At 40.2% G+C, this 24,039-nt stretch overlaps 2 pseudogenes; both read left to right on the forward strand.

Moving 5' to 3' along the window:
• The first annotated feature begins 3,804 nt into the window (after window positions 1-3,804).
• Window positions 3,805-14,865, forward strand: LOC118836791 (annotated as a pseudogene).
• Window positions 14,866-15,189: 324 nt separating this feature from the next.
• LOC118836792 lies at window positions 15,190-23,703 on the forward strand (annotated as a pseudogene).
• Window positions 23,704-24,039: the final 336 nt, after the last annotated feature.

Here is a 24,039-nt window from a genome sequence, read left to right on the forward strand (position 1 = left end):
GGTTTACTCCCCGCTTTCTTATGAGCTCACCAATGCTTAATAAGAATCTTAGACATATATTTTACATTTTATGTTATATAAAAGGTAAACAATCTGTGCTTATGAATCCTTTATACTCAGTCTTTGGTAAGTACCTTATGTTTCTCTTGGTTCCTGTATGTCAAATTCTCAATTAAGTTCAGTATTTTTTTAAAAAGTCTTGAAAGTTTGAGACCTTATCAAATGTCCATTTTTTCATTCAAGATAATGCTTAAATTTGCAGGGTATGATATTTTCAGCCAGAGCCCCAGGTCTTTTGCTATTTGATATATTCCAAGTCCTGCAGTGCTTTAATGTTTTTGCTACCAGATCTTGTGTAATTTTAATTGTGGCACCATCATATTTAAATTGTTTTAGTCTTGATGCTTTTAATATTTTATCATTGAGCTGGGGGTTTCAGAATTTGACTATGATATTCCTATGAGTTTTCCTCATAGGATCTCTTTTAAGTGGTGTTCAATGGATTTTTTCTATTTCTTCTTCCCCAACTTGTTCTAATGCTTCAGGACAATTTTCTTTAATTATTTCTTGTTGTATCAAGATTCTTTTTTTGATAAAACTTTCAGTTAGTCTGATTATTTTTATATTTTTGCTTCTTGATCTATTCTCCAAATCTTCTCTTTCTCTTGTAAGATGTTTCACTTTCTCTTCTATTTTTTCATTATTCAGGTTTTGTTTATATATTTCTTGATCTCTTATAATTTCACTGGCTTCACTTTGCCCAATTCTAATTTTCAAGGTGTCATTTTCCTTCTTAAGATTCTGGATCTCCTTTTGTATTTGGTTGACTTTCCTTTCATAACCTTCTTGTTTTTCTTGGATTATTTTTAGTTTTAGTTTTAGTTTTCCCTCCATATCTGTCATTTGATTTTTAAAGTCTTTTTTAAGATCTCCTATAAACTCTTTTTTGGCAGGTGACCATTTGACATTACTTTACTTCAGTATCTTCCTCTGAAGATATTGGATTGGATTCTTTCTCTTTTGCCTGTACTTTTTTGTGGTAATAACTTGATTTTTGCCCCAGATCTTCAGTTCTCCCCTCTAGCCTGGAACCAAAGGCAAACCTCCGAACTCCTGTAAGTGCCCACTGCCAGGGGCTTTCTGCCCCACCGCTTCTTCACTCACTGGGCCTATGCTGGCTCCTTCTTGCCCCCACTACCTTTGTAGCACAGTTGGGTCTGGTGTTCCTCATCAGCAGAGGTTCCCTCAATCTTATTGGGCTCAAATGCCCAACTCCCCTCACTGAACTGGGGTGAGAAATTCACTGTGACTGGAGCCAAGGCAGCCTTTCAAACCAACTAACCCCAGGGCTTGCTGCTAGTTGTTAAAACAGAAACTAGCCTGGAGGTGTTTGCTCTTCCCAAGGACCAAACCTTGTTCTGAGATTTTTCTTTGGTTCTTCTCAAATTGTCCCAGGAAGATCCTGGTTGTACCCCTATTCTTCTTTGTCTCCACCCACACTTTGTTAGCCCTAAGGTGCTATTTTAACTCTTTGGTGGGGGAAAATCTTGAGAGCTTAGAATTTTCTGACCTACTCTGCCATCTTCCCAGAATCCTCTCTCTCCTTGCCATTTTTAAGCTATAAATAGCTAGTCCAACATTATCCACCCATATCTTGTATAATTGCTTTCTTATATTTATTGCTGTGAACACTGTAGAGCAGACAATGATTTGATCAAGGACATTATGTGGCTTCTAGGAAGATGGCATAGTCCCCAAAGAGTGAAAGGAGCAAGTATAATGTCTATCCTTTGACAAGGGAAAGGGAACACAACCACTCATGCCCCCAAATGAGCTTACCTTCCACTACTTAAAAGAATATTGAAACATACCTATGCAGAAATCAACTTACAAACATCTAGGTGTTTTATTGAGTACAAATTACTGAGGTTTCAAGATGGACTGTTTTTTTCTAAAGGGGAGACAGCCTTAAAGAAAAATCATTGGTGAGATTTTTCATTCAAATGAATCTGAAATATTCAAGAAGAGTCTGGAAAAGTATGTTTTAGATCACATCATACTACTTTCATATAGGCATACAATTGCTTAGAGAGTCACTCACAAAAAAGTCAAGAAGTTATTAAAGGTAGAGGAGATGGTGGGATGGTTTTAGTGTATCTACTAGAGCTCCAAATAGGTAATTCCTGTACAATTTATGTATTTACCAATAGAAGTGACCTTAAAGATCATATAGTTACACTCCCTTCTTTTTAAAAAGTGAGGAAACAGAAGACCAAAGAAGTCACATGATCTGCCTCAGGTCACTTAAGTGAAAGATCTGAAACTCAAAATCATGTGATTCGAAACCAAGTCCAAGCCCAACATTCTGCCTACTACATCATGGTGCCTCAGGAACCACTTCCCTCTTGCTCAACAAACAAATTGGGCTATACAAGATTATAATGTGTCTATGAGCTCAGAATAAGGAATACATTTCTAGATATGAACAGATAGGGATAACTAAGATGACTCTGTACAACCTTAAGGCTATCCCTGTTTTCCCATCATAAGAAAAGCCAACATAGATGTAAAAGGCTCTTGTTGCTAGTGTTCATACTTCGTTTTTGAAGAGGATCAGTGATATCATAGGATGGATATCTTGATTTGCACATGAATTGGATTTAAGTGAGGCAGAGTTACACAAAGTTGTCAGCCTCACTCTCTTGTCCAGAATCATCAAAGTACAATGGCAACACCAAAATCAATATGACTGGTGATGGCCCAGGACGCTGTGGATTACCTTGGCATCTTTGCTTTCTGATTGGGCTCTAAACACTCTGCAGCACCTGGTTCAGCTACCTTCATGGCCATTGGAACAAATTGTTCTCATCTGCCCATTCCAGCAGAGGAAGTCTTTATCTGCCTGGGTTACACATCCCCATAACTCACTGATGGGTTTGAGGCCTGTTGGTTACCCTCAACCTGGTTTAGCCAGTCTGCTGAAATGGTGTCTACTGGGGTGTGGACAATTGGCATGCTACAGTTTCTTGGTGCCAAAGATGAGAGTTGGGTGAATGTGGACACCAAAGGCAGATGAGCAGGCCTGAAAAGGGCTTGGCAAACCCTCATACGGGAGGTGCTAGCCCTCCTTGAACATCCCATACAAATGAAGTCTTTAAAAATAAATTTTGCATTTTGTCTTCTCCTTTCATTAATAGATGCAGACTATTTCATAGTCACTTTTGGATATATGGAATTTATAATTTCCCTTCTTAAGTTAAATATGGTTATTTTCACTCATCTGGTATTTTTTAAAGGGGTCTATGCAACCATCAAAGAAAAAACACACTCTTGGCCAAGGCTTCAGAGTGATCTTGCTGAGCTCACTACTATTCTACTCACAGAATTTTACTATTAGCCCTTTTGGATACCACCAAAGCTGTACTGTTTTCAACCTGTATGATTGCCACTGAAATTAGTCTTCATTTAAAGTGAAAGATTTCGAATTCTCTCTGCTGTCTGAAGTGCCCAGAGATACAAATTTTCATGGGTTTCAACCTCCAGGATATTAAACACTGTTTCCAAGCCACTTAAGGTGGTTGATAGTACCTCTCTCTTCTTCCTCCCCCAAAGTCAAGAAAGAAATTTTAAATTGTTCATTGGGGAAAAAAAGTATAATTTCAAAAAGTTGAATCTCAAAGTACTCTGAGCTGGCCAGGTTATACTCAGTATCATGTTAATTTGGGGGAAACTATTTTTGGGAGATACTGACAAACTTCAGTGTGTTGAGAGTGATATGACTCAGTGATGTAGAGATTTAACACCATGCCATATGAGAATGTGTTTTTGAAACTCCATGTGTTTAGCCTGAATAACAAGAAGAAAGAGGTATGGACAACATAACTATTTTCAAGTATTTGAAGGGATGTTATATGCAAGACAAATTAGATCTATTCTCCTTGGATCCAGAAGGAAGAACAAAGATCATGAATTAAGATAATTAGAAAAAGGTATTATGAAAAGAGCACCAGACTGGGAATTAGGGCATGCCTGTTTGAATGGGGGTGGGAGAGAGGATAAGCATTTTAAAATACCTGCTTTGTGCCAGGCTCTCACAACAACCCTGCAAGGTTGATGCTATTATTCTTTTACTCTTGAGGAAACTGAGGCAGACAGAATTTAAATGGTTTGCCCAAGATGACACAGCTAGTATCTGAGGCCAAATTTGAACTCAGATCTCCCTGACTCCAGGCTCAGCATTCTATCCACTGCTCCAACAGCTGCATGGAACCATGTAATGTGAAAGATTATCCCATAGTAGGAAATGGCCAGATTTTGAAGAGATTTAAATATTGAAGATAGTTCATTCCAGAAGTAATAGGAAACTACTGACATTTATTGAAGAGAGGATTGACATGGTAGAACCTGTGCTTTAGGACAATTACTTTGATGGATTGTGAAAGATAGATTAGAATATGAAAAGACTTGAGAAAGGGAGACCAAATAGGAGACTGTTACAATAGTCTAGACAAAAGCTGATGAGGGCCTCGTCTAGAGTGTGGCAGTGTGGATAGAAAGGAAATATGTGTCAGAGATACTACTGAGACAAGACTGAATAAGTGATATAATACATGGTGTGACAGAGAGTAATGAAGAGAAAATGTCACCAAAGCAGTGAATCTGAGTAACTGGAAAAATGGTATTACCCCTAACAGTAATAGGGAAATATGGAAGAAGGTTGGATTTGGAAGGAAAGCTATGGAGTTCCATTCTGGACACATTGAATTCAACATGTCTGCAGGCAAGTCGCTTAATCTTTCAGAACCTCAATTTACGCATTTGTAACCTATATTATAGGGCTATGGAGAGCTTCATGTAAGAAAATATATTAAATGTGTTTTGCAACCATAAAAGCCCATGTAAATGTCTGATAATAACATTATTATTTTTAGCTCAATTTACAGAAGGATACGGAAGGATTTATTAGAACTGTCAAAAGAAAATAAAAATAAATGTAGGAAAAAGTGGTGCTGCCTCATGAGCTAATGAGCTCCTTGCCACTCTTAGTGTTCAAATACAACCCAAATGACTGATCTAGGGTGGTACACTGGATCAGTACTGGGCCTGGAGTCAGGAAGACCTGATTTTGATTTCAGCCACAGACACCTACCAGCAATATAAACCTAGGCAAGGTGCTTGACCTCTATTTGCTTTCATTTCCTTAGTTATAAAAGTGATAATAATAGTATACACCTCCCAGGGCTGTTATGAGGATCAAATGCGCTAATATTTGTAAGGTGGTTAGCACGTTGCCTCGCACATTGTAGATGATATAAACGGTGTTGTTCATTGTTGTTGTTTTGTTATTATGGTTGTTGCTATTCATAGAAAGGATTCACGCATAAGGCCAAAAGGTGGGATTAGGAACATGTAGGGAGTTAACTTCTTGGTGTTGCTAGGAGACGATTTGATGAAAGACAAAGAATATTATCTTTTATTCAATGAGATAGTCATAAAGCATTTAGGACAGTGCCTGATATACAGTGGGCGCTATAAAAATGTTTATTCCTTTCTCTCCCTTATTCAAAGAAACCTAGATTTGAGCTCTAATTCTAACACTGTCTTTGTGAGTATGGGCAAGGCACTTAATCTATTAACCAACCCTCAAATTCCTCATCTGTAAAATAGGAATAATGGAGGATAAAGATACTTGGCAGAACTATAGTATAGAGAAAAAAATTGGACCTATTTAGAATCTGAAGGCCTGGGTTCAAATTTCAGCTCTTCTCCTTACTTTGTATGTTACCCTATGTGAGTTTATTCATTCTCTCTAGGTCTCTTGTTCTTCACATTTAAAATAAAGTAAGTATCCCTAAAGGACCTTTTCAGTTTTAATATACTGTGTTATTTGACTGGAAAACACTTAAGTCTCAAACTGACTCCACCATTTACTAGCTATACAATGTCAGTTTATTTATCTATAAATTGGGTATATTGATATACTACTTACCTATTATCAAATGAAATAGTGTACCTTGCTACTGTTGCCTATTATTTTAAGTCATTAAAAGAAGAATTATAATATATGTCAGGGAATAAAGAAGGATATAAGGATAAATGTCTTAGATAATACAATATACAGATTTATAAAGGTTTCTAGATGGAAGAGAACATGAGTTCCTTATAGGTGAGAGGATGGAACTTGCCTCAGTAGTTTCACTCTCTTCAGAGGATATATTTCCCTTCGCAACTGTCAGTTGTCAGGGACACGGTTTTAGAAATGAATTTAGAAATGAAAGGGTGCCTATGTTGAGGTCTAGGGGTGTTGGGAATCTCAGAATTCAAGGACAAATGATGCGGGTCCTGCCTCGAATGAATTCTACCCAAACTTTCTTTCATCCAGAGGCAAGTTTTATTAAAACAGGGGTTGGGGTGGTTGGCATTTTAAGAATCTGCTCATGTGTCATAGTATTAACATGTGGGCCGCACTCTTAAGGAATCTGAGCCATTTCTACTGCTAATGCAAATAGGCCAGATTCTTTTTTTGTTGTTGTTAAGAGTTTAATGTTCAGAAAGAAAATGAAATCAATAAAAGGGAGCTTTTGAGGGTTCTCAGTTTTGATTTTTGTTGTGGTATCCTAGCATCTAAGACACTGCATGTGACACCTCTTGTTGTGGGTGTTTTATTTCCACTCATGTATGACTTTGTCACTCCATCTGGAATTTTTGTGGCAGAGATACTAAAGTGGTTTGTCATTTTGTTCTCCATTCGTATATGCCAGGTGAGGAAACTGAGGCAAATTGGGTGAAGCTGATGGGATGCTTGGTTGCTTGTGCTTGGACCCCACTTCCAAGGTCACTTTTCCTCCCAGCCTCCAAACGCTATCCCTGACTGTTTTCTCCCCAGCCCAAGGACACTATGCCTAGCAATAACTCATGAGTGGGCCCCAGTAAGACAAAATCTTGAAGTCACAAGTCACAAAGTCACAAGAACAAGTTGACCTCTGAAGAAATTCTCTCACAAAAACTCAGGACTATGTTGGATCTACAGAATTATCATTCATTGATTCCCAAAGTTATCATATCCAATCCAGAGGTCCAGCTACACATATACATACATACATACATATATACATATACATATATACATATACATACTATATATATATATAGTATATAAGTCAGTTCTCAAAGCTCTCTTGCTACCAACAGAACAGACCAAAAATACCCCCCTGAGAAACACCTTCCTGAGGTTCCCAGTAGTGAATGATGCCTGTGTCCAAGAATGTATGTTATCACCTAATTAGCATATCTGCCAGAGAATCCATACTTTTCCTATACAAGCAATAGCATCAATCCTGTTGGGTTGCAAATCCCTTGAGGAAGGCAAGTTCTTCAAGGAGCTCTCCCTGTCATATTGGCCTTACAACAAACATTTGCTTACTCACTGATTCAAAGAATGTTTGAGTTTGTGAATTCATTCCAGACAACCTTCCCCTATTCTCTGGTCCTTGAGGGGTCCCTGAACATATTAAACACCATCAAAGCGACGTGCCCGGGGTCCAAGAGCTAGTAAGTGTTTGAATTCAGGAATATGGGTTTTCCTGACTCCAGGACCAGCACTTCGTGCACTAGGCCATGGAGTCAAGTAGAACATATTGAATCCTTCTTCCACAGGATAGTCTTTCCAATATTTGCTCAGATACCATATACCCCAAGTCTCTTCTTCGTAGAAAGGATCTTCCTTCCAGTGCAGGTCATATATCATGGTTTCTAGGCCTCTCACCACCCTAGTCACCCTTCTGGAAATGTCCTGCCTAAAATACACAATGAGTCCTTATTCCAGAATCCAGGCCTCTCCTAGCAACAGTAAACACACAAACTGTTTGTTGGCTATGTAGGTAATCAACTCATTGAGCTTCTAGTGTGGCAAAATTCTTAGATATTTTTCATAGCAACTCTTGTATAACCCTATCTTCCTCATTTTTACCTGAATCATTGGCATCTGGGTGATGTTTGGGATCCATTAGAGGGACTTTTGGGGAGTTATTTTTGATAACATTTTAGGTACTTGCAGTGGCAATTTGATAAAGCCACAAGACCACTTTGTAGTCCATTATCTATGACTTGAGTGGGGATTCTTCTCCACTGGGTTACACTTTGTCTTTTGAATATGAACCATTATTTTTTCTTCAGGTCCAAGCTTTTCATGCTTCACATGATTTTTTGTTTGAAAGTCAAATTTTCTATTCAGGCTCTGGTCTTTTTCACTGAGAAAGCTTGAAAGTCCTCTATTTTATTGAAAATCCATATTTTGCCTTAGAGCATTATACTCAGTTTTGCTGAGGAGGTGATTCTTGGTTTTAATCCTAACTCCTTTGACCTCCAGAATATCATATTCCAAGCCCTCTGATCCCTCAATGTGGAAGCTGCTAGATCTTGTGTTATCCTGATTGCGTTTCCACAATATTCAAATTGTTTCTTTCTGGCTGCTTGCTGTATTTTCTCCTTGACCTGGGAACTCTGGAATTTGGTGACAATATTCCTAGGGTTTGTTGGGGGATCTTTTTCAAGAGGCAATCGGTGGATTCTTTTGATTTATATTTTACCCTCTGGCTCTAGCATATCAGGGCAATTTTCCTTGATAATTTCTTGAAAGATGATATCTAGGCTCTTTTTTGATCATGGCTTTCAGGTAGTCCAATAATTTTTAAGTTATCTCTCCTGGATCTATTTTCCATGTCAATGGTTTTTCCAATGAGATATTTCACATTGTCTCCATTTTTTCATTCCTTTGGTTCTGTTTTATAATATCTTGATTTCTCATAAAGTCACTAGCTTCCACTTGCTCCAATCTAATTTTTAGGGTAGTATTTTCTTCAGTGCTGTTTTGGAACTCCTTTTCCACTTGGCTAATTCTGCCTTTCAAGGCATTCTTCTCCTCATTGGCTTTTTGGAGCTCTTTTGCCATTTGAGTTGGTCCTATTTTTTAAGGTGTTGTTTTTTCAGCGTATTTTTCAGCATTTTTTGGGTCTCCTTTAGCAAGTCATTGACTTGTTTTTCACGGTTTTCTCACATCTTTCTCATTTCTCTTCCCAATTTTTCCTCTACTTCTCTTACTTGCTTTTCCAACTCCTTTTTGAGCTCTTCCATGGCCTGAGATCAGTTCATGTTTTTCTTGGAGGCTTTTGATGTAGGCTCTTTGACTTTGTTGACTTCTTGTGGCTGTATGTTTTGATCTTCCTCATCACCAAAGAAAGGTTCTAAAGTTTGAGTCTGAATCTGAGTCCATTTTCACTGCCTATTTATGTTCCTAGCCAACTGCTAGACCTTTGAGCTTTTTGTCAGCACATGACTGCTTATAGAGAGTACTTTGTCCCAAGTTTAAGGGCCTGTGCTGCTGTTTTCAGAGCTACTTTTACACAGCAAGTTCTGCCACACCAGTGCTCCTCCTCCCCCAAGAACCATCAACCTGGACTGTGACCCAGATCCAAGCAGGCTCTGCACTCTGGCTCTGATCTGCTGCTTAATTCCTCCCACAGGGTGGGCCTGGGGCCAGAAGAAACCACAGCTGGTGCTCTGGAATCAACCCCAGAACTGCACCACTTCTGTGCTCCCGGGTCTACTGCCAACCCTATACTCTTTTCACTCTAGCAGTGTTTCCACTAACCTTCTCTGTTGTCTTTGGTGTTTGTGGGTTGATAAGTCTGGTAACTGCCACAACTCAATGAATCAGGGCCCTACCACCTGTTCTGCCAGGCTCCCGGTCTGGTTGGTCCTGGCATGGCCCAGGCTGGGCTGTGCTCTGCTCTGCTCCCAGTTTGGCATGATAAACCTTACCCAGTGAACATCCAGGCTCTCCTGGGCTGCAGCCCTGCTTCCCTCTGCTATTTCATGGGTTCTGCAGCTCTAGAATTTGTTCAGAGCCATTTTTTCAGGTGTTTGGAGGGACCTGTGGGAGAGCTTAAGCAAGTCCCTGCTTTCCTGCCGCCATCTTGGCTCCACCCCAGAAGATCATGAGACAAATTCTTAAGAAATCTGGGTCTTTGTGACACTTGTATTGGCATGTAGGCCAGACTGAATATGGGCATATTAATGGAGGCAAGATAGACCTTATATTCAGTGGTCAAAGAGTGGGTCTAGATGGAATCAAGGAGTGGAGGTCTAGGGTAGGGCCAGGTGCAGACAATGAGGGCCACAATTAAAGGATTAACTGGGAAGGCCAAGGTGCCTGAGGAAAACACCAGGGACCTGGGCCATGTGGAAAAGTCCAGGGGCTTTTCCTTTTAGGGGTTCAGATCCCATCCCCATCACCTAGAAGTCATTAGTCTAATGCCTTTAATTCACTAGTAATAAAACTGAGACCCTGGAATTGAGACTTTCCCAAGGACACTAAAGGTTGTAGGTACTAGAGAAAGGTTTCCAACCAGGATCCTCCAGACTTCTACTCTAAAGCTAATGTTCCTTCCAATACCCCTGGATGCCTCATGAGAAACATCAGCATTGGCTTCGTGTTCTTTTTGATTCTGAAAACACACCAATCCCTCTCTCTGGTTACAAATATGTCTAGGCAAGTTTGTTTAACCTATTCCGTCTGGCTTGATCCTTGTCTATGTGAATAGAAATCTTGCCTCAACACTAGCATTACTGATCCTTGAGTCTCACCAGCCAGTCCTAAGAACTAGTCTTGGTTGCTTCTGGAGAAAGTCAGCATGGCATAGTAGGAAAACCTATTTCATCCCAATTCTAGCCCTGAGAAAGTTGATGACCCTGAGCTAGTTCTTTAAACATAAGTTCCTTTATCAGTAAAAAAGGGATAATAAAGCTCCTTATCTCACAGTCAGTGACCAGCTGGTAAATGTTTAACAACTAAAATGCATGACACACTTTAAGTTTAATCTGCATTAGTGATATTTTCCCCATCATTTTCTTAAGTCTAGGCAATCAATAAAACAATTAAATCAGGACTTGATTTGTAGTATTTGCCAATTTTCAAGGTGTAAAGGCTCACACTGAAAACCTAACAACCAGGCTCTTCAAAATGAGCATGAATTTGGCTTCGACAAAACCCTGCCCAGGATTACTGTGTACAAAGGCTTTGCAATCTTTAAAGTACTAGAGAAACTGGAGTTATTAATGTTATTGTTATTATTATTATTATTGTTGTTGTTGTTGTCATCGACCCTAGAGAGTTCTCCACATGTTAATATGGCTTACCTTGGAAAGAATGGAGCCAAAGGTGATAGCTGCTTAAATATTTCTTTGTGATTACTTGAGAGGCAGCATTTCCTAGTGAAGAAAACATAGGCTTCAAAGACAGGAAGACTCAAGTTTAAGATTTGCCTCTGAGTTTGCTTCATGACTCTAGGTAAGTCACTTAGCTTCTCAGCTTTTTTCTTTGGGACAATAAGGAATTGTTGAAGACTTTTGAGGAAAGGAGTATTACCATATTTCCCCATGTATAAGACACTCTCGTGTAGAAGACACACCTTAATTTGGGGGCCCGAAATTTGAAAAAAAAATGTATTACATAAAGTTATTGAACTCAAGTTTTATTCATCTCCTCATAGCTTTCAGGCATCTTTTGGGCAAGTCTGGTACATGTACACACACTTTGTCCATTCTGTTTCATGAAACTGAAGCACCAATTGCGTCCTCCTTTGAAATCAGTAACTTCTTTTTCATCAGCAGTTCTTCTTGCCTCATGCTGAACCATCTTTGTGGACACAGGAATTCCAATTGCCCTTTGCTCTTCAACCCATATCTTCAATTCCCTTTCTAAATCAGGCCATTCTGCTGACTTGCCTCTCATGGCTTTCTTCTGCCGGGGCATTTTCACTAGGGTTTCTTCCTCCTGTAGCCAGTCTTGGATTGTCTTCTCAGTTGGAGGAGGACCAAACTTATGTTCAGCAGCACAATCTCCACTCATTTTTGCAAACTGGATCACTTTTAACTTGAATTCAGCACTGTACAAAAATCTTTTCTGAACCATTTCTGGGCAAAACGTAACCTAATATACCGGTAACACATGTGAAACAATGAGCGCAAAGACAACAAGTGCAAAAAAGCAGGAAATGCAAGTAAAAAATCTATGACCACTGTATAAGATGCATCGTTTTTAGACCCCAAATTTTTCAGAAAAGGGCGAGTCTTATATATGGGGAAATATGGTATATATGACTAAATTTACAAATAAGCAACAGAAATGTGGCAATTACATGCAGAATAAGTTAGAGGGAAGGAGTATGTAGATTCAAGAATTCTTATGACTCTCCAAGAATATAGAATTATAGAGGTGCTGACCTTCATTGGTGGAAGGAATTTCCTCACCTAGGGATTCCTTATACAAATGAAGTCATGGGTTCAGTCCTTATTACCTTGTTCTACTATTATTCGGCTGACAACTGACTAATGACAAGGGAAATATGGCTTTTAAAGAGAGTGAACCCTACTGAGGCAGCCTCCACCCTCTCATCCCTAAGGAACTCATGTCCTCTTTCATTTAGAAACCTCTCTAAATCCTTATATCTGGGATTTGTATCTATATAAACTTCTCTATTTCCTGACATAATCAGAATAAATGATGTCTCAATATTGACTTCGAATACTATAAAGAGGCCTCTCCTCTACTCCACCTTTTGGAAATTCTCAAGCCATCTTCTTTCATTTGTTCCTTCTGTCCTCATAACATAAAGTTATAAACATAAAGATGCACTCTGCCTTTTCTCATTTCTAAAATAACTAATATTCCTCTACTGTCCCTGTTGGAAATGTGTTGGCACCAACTTATGCCACCAGATGGAGGGAGGGGGAGGGGGAGAAATGGGGAGAATTGTGTGTTGTTTCAACAATCTGGCTGGCAGCTGCTGTGGGGGTGAAAGACCAATACAAGCCCAACAACAAGCACACTACCAGCATGCTGCAAAAGCCCAGGTTCTTTTGATCTGTTTTAGTAAGGAAAGCAATATTAAGGGGTTAACAAGCTTACTTTAATCCAGCATATAGACATCATTCACTTAGTTTAGGGGAAAAAGCCAGCACCCTGAACTTCAGAGCAAATTACAAACAAATTATAAACATCAATTCACACACCTTGCCTATTTCAAATCCCAATAGTTACCAGAGTTTAACAAAATCCCAGCATCCAGGTTTACAAGCTGGAGGGCTCTTAGCTACAGCTGCCCAGAGTCTCCACATCAGCATGCCACCAAGAGTGAGATCCCTAAGCAAATGGCTCTGTCTTCCCTTTTTTATACAGTTTCAGATGTTATCAAACATCATTTGAGTGACCAGAACTTAGGCTCCTATGATTGGCTCTGGAGTTAGCACCTCCCCTTAGGACCCTGGGAGTTTTACACCCACATAGGCTTAGCACCTCCTAATTAGGGGTTTGGGGCAAACTTAGGAGCAAAGATCTAATCAGGTCTCCCTTAGTTAGCCCCACCTAGGGGCCCACCTTAGTTACCAATTCACACCCACATAGGTTTAGCACCTAATAGGGTTTTGGGCCTGGGGCTTAGCACCTAATAAGATGCAAAGATGCTCAATTGATCATTTTAAAACAGTAAGAAAGCCCCAATTTAATTGATATTACATGTGCCAGAAGGGAAGACAATAGAGCAAGAGAGGGAGGATTGAGGAAGAAGACAAGAGGCAGTGTCACATCTATAGGCAGGTGATTCCACTCAGGGATCATCAAGTCAACTCTTCTTCCTCATCCTGGAATGGAATATACAGTGTGCCTCTTGGACTGAGTGGAGGGGTGGCCAACTTCTAGTCTGCACCGAGTTGACTTCCAGTCCTATGGTGATACGTCACTTCTGGGGGCTTGTAGCACCTCCTCTGAGAAGTCGAAAGTCCCTTCAGAGCCACTGTTGCATCTTGGAAGGAAGGGCCCTGCAGAGACCTTGGATGGGGAGGTCACCCCAGTGTTGCACACTCTGGAGCCTCCAGGTTGCCTCCGCAGCCTGCCATACACTTTCCCCAGAAGGGGTTGGACATTCGATATGATGAATCTGATGTTCCTGCAAACTCCAGACTACAGGAGGACTTCTACCACACTTGACTTTTCCCTCTGAAGTCTCCTACCAACTATTGCTTGTTTTCTTTTTTTTTTGTTAGCACATTTGAGCTATGTGTATGAACCAGACTCCCATAGATGAAGACAGGTGGTCACATTACTTTGTCAGACTTTTATCAAAATAGTTCTGTCTTCCTTCCCTTACAATGAAGAATTTAGTTCTTTGAGGCTGCATCACAACAAAACTATTATCAAATTAATGAGAATAGCTAAGCAGAGAGTTCTTGAGGCTCAGCATGAAGAGTACCCTCTGGTCCGTAAAGTCAGAGCAAAAGAGGTGGTCTTTGAAGCACAAACTTTTCCTCATCTAAATGAGTTTGAGGAAATTGCTGTCCTAGAAAAGGGCATGTATGCACAAGTATACAAAGTTTAGAACAAATTAGGCAATTTTGTGCAATTAAAAAAAGAATTCTGATTAAGCCACTAAAAAAGATCATATGAAGGTACTTCAGGAAGTTAAGGTACTGGACAGTCTGCAACATCCTAACATGGTAGGTTATTGCACAGCTTAGAACTTGTTAAATTACCATCTCTCCAGTTGGTATCTGAGGAGACAGGATAGAGATCAATGCTATGTTCAAAGTCATGAAAGCTCATCCATTATCTTTTGCTGATTTAGACTCAGAAAAAGAAAAATCCTTTGCAGAAACTTGGGTGGACAGAATAACAAGTTAGTAAAGTACACTGATTTGATCACAGGAGATGCCAATCAATATGAATCAGAAGAAAATTGCTTGGTTAATACATCTACTAGATCTACTAGATCACTTGTTAAATATCATATGCTATAAGAGACTAATTCTTGAGAGTTTGAACTTCTAGGATCCATGATGATGGAGTAAGCAGTAAATCACTATCCTTCTCCCCTTTTGACCTCTTAAAAAACAGAGAATAGAGCCCCAGGAAAAATCCTGGAACAACAAAGCCACCAGAAAAATGGAATGGAACAGTCTCTTAGCTCAGGAAATTTGGAGGAACAGCAAGAAAGGTCTGTTTCACTAAGGTAAAAAGGGAACGCATTTCAGGACAGGAAGTGTCCCGGCAAGGCCCACCTCAGCAAACCATGGGAGATTCTGAGCCCCAGGGTAGTGGAGCAGGCAAATGCCAACACAAATACCACCCCCACCCCCATGTGCCTTAGAATAGCCAGGGGAACTGGCAGATTCCAGCCCAGAGAACCACCACCTGTGCTTGTACAGCCCTGGGCTGGTAGATGTTCTGCAGGAGTGGACCTCCATGGGATTCAGTGCAGCCACCGGTGGGTAAGCCTCCAGCAGACAGGTCTCCTTGTGTTCTGGTGCAGACCCAGGCAAGCAACCATCATTATTTAACAAAAGCTGTTGGGAAAACTGGAAACTGGTATGTCAGAAACTAGGCACAGACCAACATCTTACACTGTATGGCAAGATAAGGTCAAAATGAGTACATGATTTAGACATAAAAGGTGAGACCATAAGTGAATTAAGAGAGCAAGGAATAGTTTACCTCTCATATCTATGGAGAATGGAAGAATTTATTACCAAACAAGAGACAGAGAATTATGGAATGAAAAATGGATAAATCTGATTGCATTAAATTAAAAAGTTTTTGAACAAAGCCAATGCAACCAAGATTATAAGGGAAGCAAAAAGCTAGGAAACAATTTTTATAGCCACTGTCTCTGATAAATATCTCATTTCTAAAATATTAGAGAACAGTCAAATTTATAAGAATACAAGTCATTCCCCAACCAATAAATGCTCAAAGAATATGAACAGGCAGTTTTCAGGTGAAAAATTAAAGCTATCTGTAGTCATGAAAAATGCTCTAAATCACTATTGATTGGAGAAATGCAAATCAAAACAACTTTGTGGTGCCACATCACCCCTTTGTGGTTGCTTGTGCTTGGACCCCACTTCCAAGGTCACTTTTCCTCCCAGCCTCCAAACGCTATCCCTGACTGTTTTCTCCCCAGCCCAAGGACACTATGCCTAGCAATAACTCATGAGTGGGCCCCAGTAAGACAAAATCTTGAAGTCACAAGTCACAAAGTCACAAGAACAAGTTGACCTCTGAAGAAATTCTCTCACAAAAACTCAGGACTATGTTGGATCTACAGAATTATCATTCATTGATTCCCAAAGTTATCATATCCAATCCAGAGGTCCAGCTACACATATACATACATACATACATATATACATATACATATATACATATACATACATATATATATATGTATATAGTCAGTTCTCAAAGCTCTCTTGCTACCAACAGAACAGACCAAAAATACCCCCCTGAGAAACACCTTCCTGAGGTTTCCAGTAGTGAATGATGCCTGTGTCCAAGAATGTATGTTATCACCTAATTAGCATATCTGCCAGAGAATCCATACTTTTCCTATACAAGCAATAGCATCAATCCTGTTGGGTTGCAAATCCCTTGAGGAAGGCAAGTTCTTCAAGGAGCTCTCCCTGTCATATTGGCCTTACAACAAACATTTGCTTACTCACTGATTCAAAGAATGTTTGAGTTTGTGAATTCATTCCAGACAACCTTCCCCTATTCTCTGGTCCTTGAGGGGTCCCTGAACATATTAAACACCATCAAAGCGACGTGCCCGGGGTCCAAGAGCTAGTAAATGTTTGAATTCAGGAATATGGGTTTTCCTGACTCCAGGACCAGCACTTCGTGCACTAGGCCATGGAGTCAAGTAGAACATATTGAATCCTTCTTCCACAGGATAGTCTTTCCAATATTTGCTCAGATACCATATACCCCAAGTCTCTTCTTCGTAGAAAGGATCTTCCTTCCAGTGCAGGTCATATATCATGGTTTCTAGGCCTCTCACCATCCTAGTCACCCTTCTGGAAATGTCCTGCCTAAAATACACAATGAGTCCTTATTCCAGAATCCAGGCCTCTCCTAGCAACAGTAAACACACAAACTGTTTGTTGGCTATGTAGGTAATCAACTCATTGAGCTTCTAGTGTGGCAAAATTCTTAGATATTTTTCATAACAACTCTTGTATAACCCTATCTTCCTCATTTTTACCTGAATCATTGGCATCCGGGTGATGTTTGGGATCCCTTAGAGGGACTTTTGGGGAGTTATTTTTGATAACATTTTAGGTACTTGCAGTGGCAATTTGATAAAGCCACAAGACCACTTTGTAGTCCATTATCCATGACTTGAGTGGGGATTCTTCTCCACTGGGTTACACTTTGTCTTTTGAATATGAACCATTATTTTTTCTTCAGGTCCAAGCTTTTCATGCTTAACATGATTTTTTGTTTGAAAGTCAAATTTTCTATTCGGCTCTGGTCTTTTTCACTGAGAAAGCTTGAAAGTCCTCTATTTTATTGAAAATCCATATTTTGCCTTAGAGCATTATACTCAGTTTTGCTGAGGAGGTGACTCTTGGTTTTAATCCTAACTCCCTTGACCTCCAGAATATCATATTCCAAGCCCTCTGATCCCTCAATGTGGAAGCTGCTAGATCTTGTGTTATCCTGATTGCGTTTCCACAATATTCAAATTGTTTCTTTCTGGCTGCTTGCTGTATTTTCTCCTTGACCTGGGAACTCTGGAATTTGGTGACAATATTCCTAGGGTTTGTTGGGGGATCTTTTTCAAGAGGCAATCGGTGGATTCTTTTGATTTATATTTTACCCTCTGGCTCTAGCATATCAGGGCAATTTTCCTTGATAATTTCTTGAAAGATGATATCTAGGCTCTTTTTTGATCATGGCTTTCAGGTAGTCCAATAATTTTTAAGTTATCTCTCCTGGATCTATTTTCCATGTCAATGGTTTTTCCAAGGAGATATTTCACATTGTCTTCCATTTTTTCGTTCCTTTGGTTCTGTTTTATAATATCCTGATTTCTCATAAAGTCACTAGCTTCCACTTGCTCCAATCTAATTTTTAGGGTAGTATTTTCTTCAGTGCTGTTTTGGAACTCCTTTTCCACTTGGCTAATTCTGCCTTTCAAGGCATTCTTCTCCTCATTGGCTTTTTGGAGCTCTTTTGCCATTTGAGTTGGTCCATTTTTTAAGGTGTTGTTTTTTCAGCGTATTTTTCAGCATTTTTTGGGTCTCCTTTAGCAAGTCATTGACTTGTTTTTCACGGTTTTCTCACATCTTTCTCATTTCTCTTCCCAATTTTTCCTCTACTTCTCTTACTTGCTTTTCCAACTCCTTTTTGAGCTCTTCCATGGCCTGAGATCAGTTCATGTTTTTCTTGGAGGCTTTTGATGTAGGCTCTTTGACTTTGTTGACTTCTTGTGGCTGTATGTTTTGATCTTCCTCATCACCAAAGAAAGGTTCTAAAGTTTGAGTCTGAATCTGAGTCCATTTTCACTGCCTGTTTATGTTCCTAGCCAACTGCTAGACCTTTGAGCTTTTTGTCAGCACATGACTGCTTATAGAGAGTACTTTGTCCCAAGTTTAAGGGGCTGTGCTGCTGTTTTCAGAGCTACTTTTACACAGCAAGTTCTGACACACCAGTGCTCCTCCTCCCCCAAGAACCATCAACCTGGACTGTGACCCAGATCCAAGCAGGCTCTGCACTCTGGCTCTGATCTGCTGCTTAATTCCTCCCACAGGGTGGGCCTGGGGCCAGAAGAAACCACAGCTGGTGCTCTGGAATCAACCCCAGAACTGCACCACTTCTGTGCTCCCGGGTCTACTGCCAACCCTATACTCTTTTCACTCTAGCAGTGTTTCCACTAACCTTCTCTGTTGTCTTTGGTGTTTGTGGGTTGATAAGTCTGGTAACTGCCACAACTCAATGAATCAGGGCCCTACCACCTGTTCTGCCAGGCTCCCGGTCTGGTTGGTCCTGGCATGGCCCAGGCTGGGCTGTGCTCTGCTCTGCTCCCAGTTTGGCATGATAAACCTTACCCAGTGAACATCCAGGCTCTCCTGGGCTGCAGCCCTGCTTCCCTCTGCTATTTCATGGGTTCTGCAGCTCTAGAATTTGTTCAGAGCCATTTTTTCAGGTGTTTGGAGGGACCTGTGGGAGAGCTTAAGCAAGTCCCTGCTTTCCTGCCGCCATCTTGGCTCCACCCCAGAAGATCATGAGACAAATTCTTAAGAAATCTGGGTCTTTGTGACACTTGTATTGGCATGTAGGCCAGACTGAATATGGGCATATTAATGGAGGCAAGATAGACCTTATATTCAGTGGTCAAAGAGTGGGTCTAGATGGAATCAAGGAGTGGAGGTCTAGGGTAGGGCCAGGTGCAGACAATGAGGGCCACAATTAAAGGATTAACTGGGAAGGCCAAGGTGCCTGAGGAAAACACCAGGGACCTGGGCCATGTGGAAAAGTCCTGGGGCTTTTCCTTTTAGGGGTTCAGATCCCATCCCCATCACCTAGAAGTCATTAGTCTAATGCCTTTAATTCACTAGTAATAAAACTGAGACCTTGGAATTGAGACTTTCCCAAGGACACAAAGGTTGTAGGTACTAGAGCAAGGTTTCCAACCAGGATCCTCCAGACTTCTTACTCTAAAGCTAATGTTCCTTCCAATACCCCTGGATGCCTCATGAGAAACATCAGCATTGGCTTCGTGTTCTTTTTGATTCTGAAAACACACCAATCCCTCTCTCTGGTTACAAATATGTCTAGGCAAGTTTGTTTAACCTATTCCGTCTGGCTTGATCCTTGTCTATGTGAATAGAAATCTTGCCTCAGCACTAGCATTACTGATCTTGAGTCTCACCAGCCAGTCTAAGAACTAGTCTTGGTTGCTTCTGGAGAAAGTCAGCATGGCATAGTAGGAAAACCTATTTCATCCCAATTCTAGCCCTGAGAAAGTTGATGACCCTGAGCTAGTTCTTTAAACATAAGTTCCTTTATCAGTAAAAAAGGGATAATAAAGCTCCTTATCTCACAGTCAGTGACCAGCTGGTAAATGTTTAACAACTAAAATGCATGACACACTTTAAGTTTAATCTGCATTAATGATATTTTCCCCATCATTTTCTTAAGTCTAGGCAATCAATAAAACAATTAAATCAGGACTTGATTTGTAGTATTTGCCAATTTTCAAGGTGTAAAGGCTCACACTGAAAACCTAACAACCAGGCTCTTCAAAATGAGCATGAATTTGGCTTCGACAAAACCCTGCCCAGGATTACTGTGTACAAAGGCTTTGCAATCTTTAAAGTACTAGAGAAACTGGAGTTATTAATGTTATTGTTATTATTATTATTATTATTATTGTTGTTGTTGTTGTTGTCATCGACCCTAGAGAGTTCTCCACATGTTAATATGGCTTACCTTGGAAAGAATGGAGCCAAAGGTGATAGCTGCTTAAATATTTCTTTGTGATTACTTGAGAGGCAGCATTTCCTAGTGAAGAAAACATAGGCTTCAAAGACAGGAAGACTCAAGTTTAAGATTTGCCTCTGAGTTTTGCTTCATGACTCTAGGTAAGTCACTTAGCTTCTCAGCTTTTTTCTTTGGGACAATAAGGAATTGTTGAAGACTTTTGAGGAAAGGAGTATTACCATATTTCCCCATGTATAAGACACTCTCGTGTAGAAGACACACCTTAATTTGGGGGCCCGAAATTTGAAAAAAAAATGTATTACATAAAGTTATTGAACTCAAGTTTTATTCATCTCCTCATAGCTTTCAGGCATCTTTTGGGCAAGTCTGGTACATGTACACACACTTTGTCCATTCTGTTTCATGAAACTGAAGCACCAATTGCGTCCTCCTTTGAAATCAGTAACTTCTTTTTCATCAGCAGTTCTTCTTGCCTCATGCTGAACCATCTTTGTGGACACAGGAATTCCAATTGCCCTTTGCTCTTCAACCCATATCTTCAATTCCCTTTCTAAATCAGGCCATTCTGCTGACTTGCCTCTCATGGCTTTCTTCTGCCGGGGCATTTTCACTAGGGTTTCTTCCTCCTGTAGCCAGTCTTGGATTGTCTTCTCAGTTGGAGGAGGACCAAACTTATGTTCAGCAGCACAATCTCCACTCATTTTTGCAAACTGGATCACTTTTAACTTGAATTCAGCACTGTACAAAAATCTTTTCTGAACCATTTCTGGGCAAAACGTAACCTAATATACCGGTAACACATGTGAAACAATGAGCGCAAAGACAACAAGTGCAAAAAAGCAGGAAATGCAAGTAAAAAATCTATGACCACTGTATAAGATGCATCGTTTTTAGACCCCAAATTTTTCAGAAAAGGGCGAGTCTTATATATGGGGAAATATGGTATATATGACTAAATTTACAAATAAGCAACAGAAATGTGGCAATTACATGCAGAATAAGTTAGAGGGAAGGAGTATGTAGATTCAAGAATTCTTATGACTCTCCAAGAATATAGAATTATAGAGGTGCTGACCTTCATTGGTGGAAGGAATTTCCTCACCTAGGGATTCCTTATACAAATGAAGTCATGGGTTCAGTCCTTATTACCTTGTTCTACTATTATTCGGCTGACAACTGACTAATGACAAGGGAAATATGGCTTTTAAAGAGAGTGAACCCTACTGAGGCAGCCTCCACCCTCTCATCCCTAAGGAACTCATGTCCTCTTTCATTTAGAAACCTCTCTAAATCCTTATATCTGGGATTTGTATCTATATAAACTTCTCTATTTCCTGACATAATCAGAATAAATGATGTCTCAATATTGACTTCGAATACTATAAAGAGGCCTCTCCTCTACTCCACCTTTTGGAAATTCTCAAGCCATCTTCTTTCATTTGTTCCTTCTGTCCTCATAACATAAAGTTATAAACATAAAGATGCACTCTGCCTTTTCTCATTTCTAAAATAACTAATATTCCTCTACTGTCCCTGTTGGAAATGTGTTGGCACCAACTTATGCCACCAGATGGAGGGAGGGGGAGGGGGAGAAATGGGGAGAATTGTGTGTTGTTTCAACAATCTGGCTGGCAGCTGCTGTGGGGGTGAAAGACCAATACAAGCCCAACAACAAGCACACTACCAGCATGCTGCAAAAGCCCAGGTTCTTTTGATCTGTTTTAGTAAGGAAAGCAATATTAAGGGGTTAACAAGCTTACTTTAATCCAGCATATAGACATCATTCACTTAGTTTAGGGGAAAAAGCCAGCACCCTGAACTTCAGAGCAAATTACAAACAAATTATAAACATCAATTCACACACCTTGCCTATTTCAAATCCCAATAGTTACCAGAGTTTAACAAAATCCCAGCATCCAGGTTTACAAGCTGGAGGGCTCTTAGCTACAGCTGCCCAGAGTCTCCACATCAGCATGCCACCAAGAGTGAGATCCCTAAGCAAATGGCTCTGTCTTCCCTTTTTTATACAGTTTCAGATGTTATCAAACATCATTTGAGTGACCAGAACTTAGGCTCCTATGATTGGCTCTGGAGTTAGCACCTCCCCTTAGGACCCTGGGAGTTTTACACCCACATAGGCTTAGCACCTCCTAATTAGGGGTTTGGGGCAAACTTAGGAGCAAAGATCTAATCAGGTCTCCCTTAGTTAGCCCCACCTAGGGGCCCACCTTAGTTACCAATTCACACCCACATAGGTTTAGCACCTAATAGGGTTTTGGGCCTGGGGCTTAGCACCTAATAAGATGCAAAGATGCTCAATTGATCATTTTAAAACAGTAAGAAAGCCCCAATTTAATTGATATTACATGTGCCAGAAGGGAAGACAATAGAGCAAGAGAGGGAGGATTGAGGAAGAAGACAAGAGGCAGTGTCACATCTATAGGCAGGTGATTCCACTCAGGGATCATCAAGTCAACTCTTCTTCCTCATCCTGGAATGGAATATACAGTGTGCCTCTTGGACTGAGTGGAGGGGTGGCCAACTTCTAGTCTGCACCGAGTTGACTTCCAGTCCTATGGTGATACGTCACTTCTGGGGGCTTGTAGCACCTCCTCTGAGAAGTCGAAAGTCCCTTCAGAGCCACTGTTGCATCTTGGAAGGAAGGGCCCTGCAGAGACCTTGGATGGGGAGGTCACCCCAGTGTTGCACACTCTGGAGCCTCCAGGTTGCCTCCGCAGCCTGCCATACACTTTCCCCAGAAGGGGTTGGACATTCGATATGATGAATCTGATGTTCCTGCAAACTCCAGACTACAGGAGGACTTCTACCACACTTGACTTTTCCCTCTGAAGTCTCCTACCAACTATTGCTTGTTTTCTTTTTTTTTTTGTTAGCACATTTGAGCTATGTGTATGAACCAGACTCCCATAGATGAAGACAGGTGGTCACATTACTTTGTCAGACTTTTATCAAAATAGTTCTGTCTTCCTTCCCTTACAATGAAGAATTTAGTTCTTTGAGGCTGCATCACAACAAAACTATTATCAAATTAATGAGAATAGCTAAGCAGAGAGTTCTTGAGGCTCAGCATGAAGAGTACCCTCTGGTCCGTAAAGTCAGAGCAAAAGAGGTGGTCTTTGAAGCACAAACTTTTCCTCATCTAAATGAGTTTGAGGAAATTGCTGTCCTAGAAAAGGGCATGTATGCACAAGTATACAAAGTTTAGAACAAATTAGGCAATTTTGTGCAATTAAAAAAAGAATTCTGATTAAGCCACTAAAAAAGATCATATGAAGGTACTTCAGGAAGTTAAGGTACTGGACAGTCTGCAACATCCTAACATGGTAGGTTATTGCACAGCTTAGAACTTGTTAAATTACCATCTCTCCAGTTGGTATCTGAGGAGACAGGATAGAGATCAATGCTATGTTCAAAGTCATGAAAGCTCATCCATTATCTTTTGCTGATTTAGACTCAGAAAAAGAAAAATCCTTTGCAGAAACTTGGGTGGACAGAATAACAAGTTAGTAAAGTACACTGATTTGATCACAGGAGATGCCAATCAATATGAATCAGAAGAAAATTGCTTGGTTAATACATCTACTAGATCTACTAGATCACTTGTTAAATATCATATGCTATAAGAGACTAATTCTTGAGAGTTTGAACTTCTAGGATCCATGATGATGGAGTAAGCAGTA

The sequence above is a fragment of the Trichosurus vulpecula genome, chromosome 2, assembly GCF_011100635.1.
Source record: "Trichosurus vulpecula isolate mTriVul1 chromosome 2, mTriVul1.pri, whole genome shotgun sequence".
In the NCBI taxonomy this organism is placed as follows: domain Eukaryota; kingdom Metazoa; phylum Chordata; class Mammalia; order Diprotodontia; family Phalangeridae; genus Trichosurus; species Trichosurus vulpecula.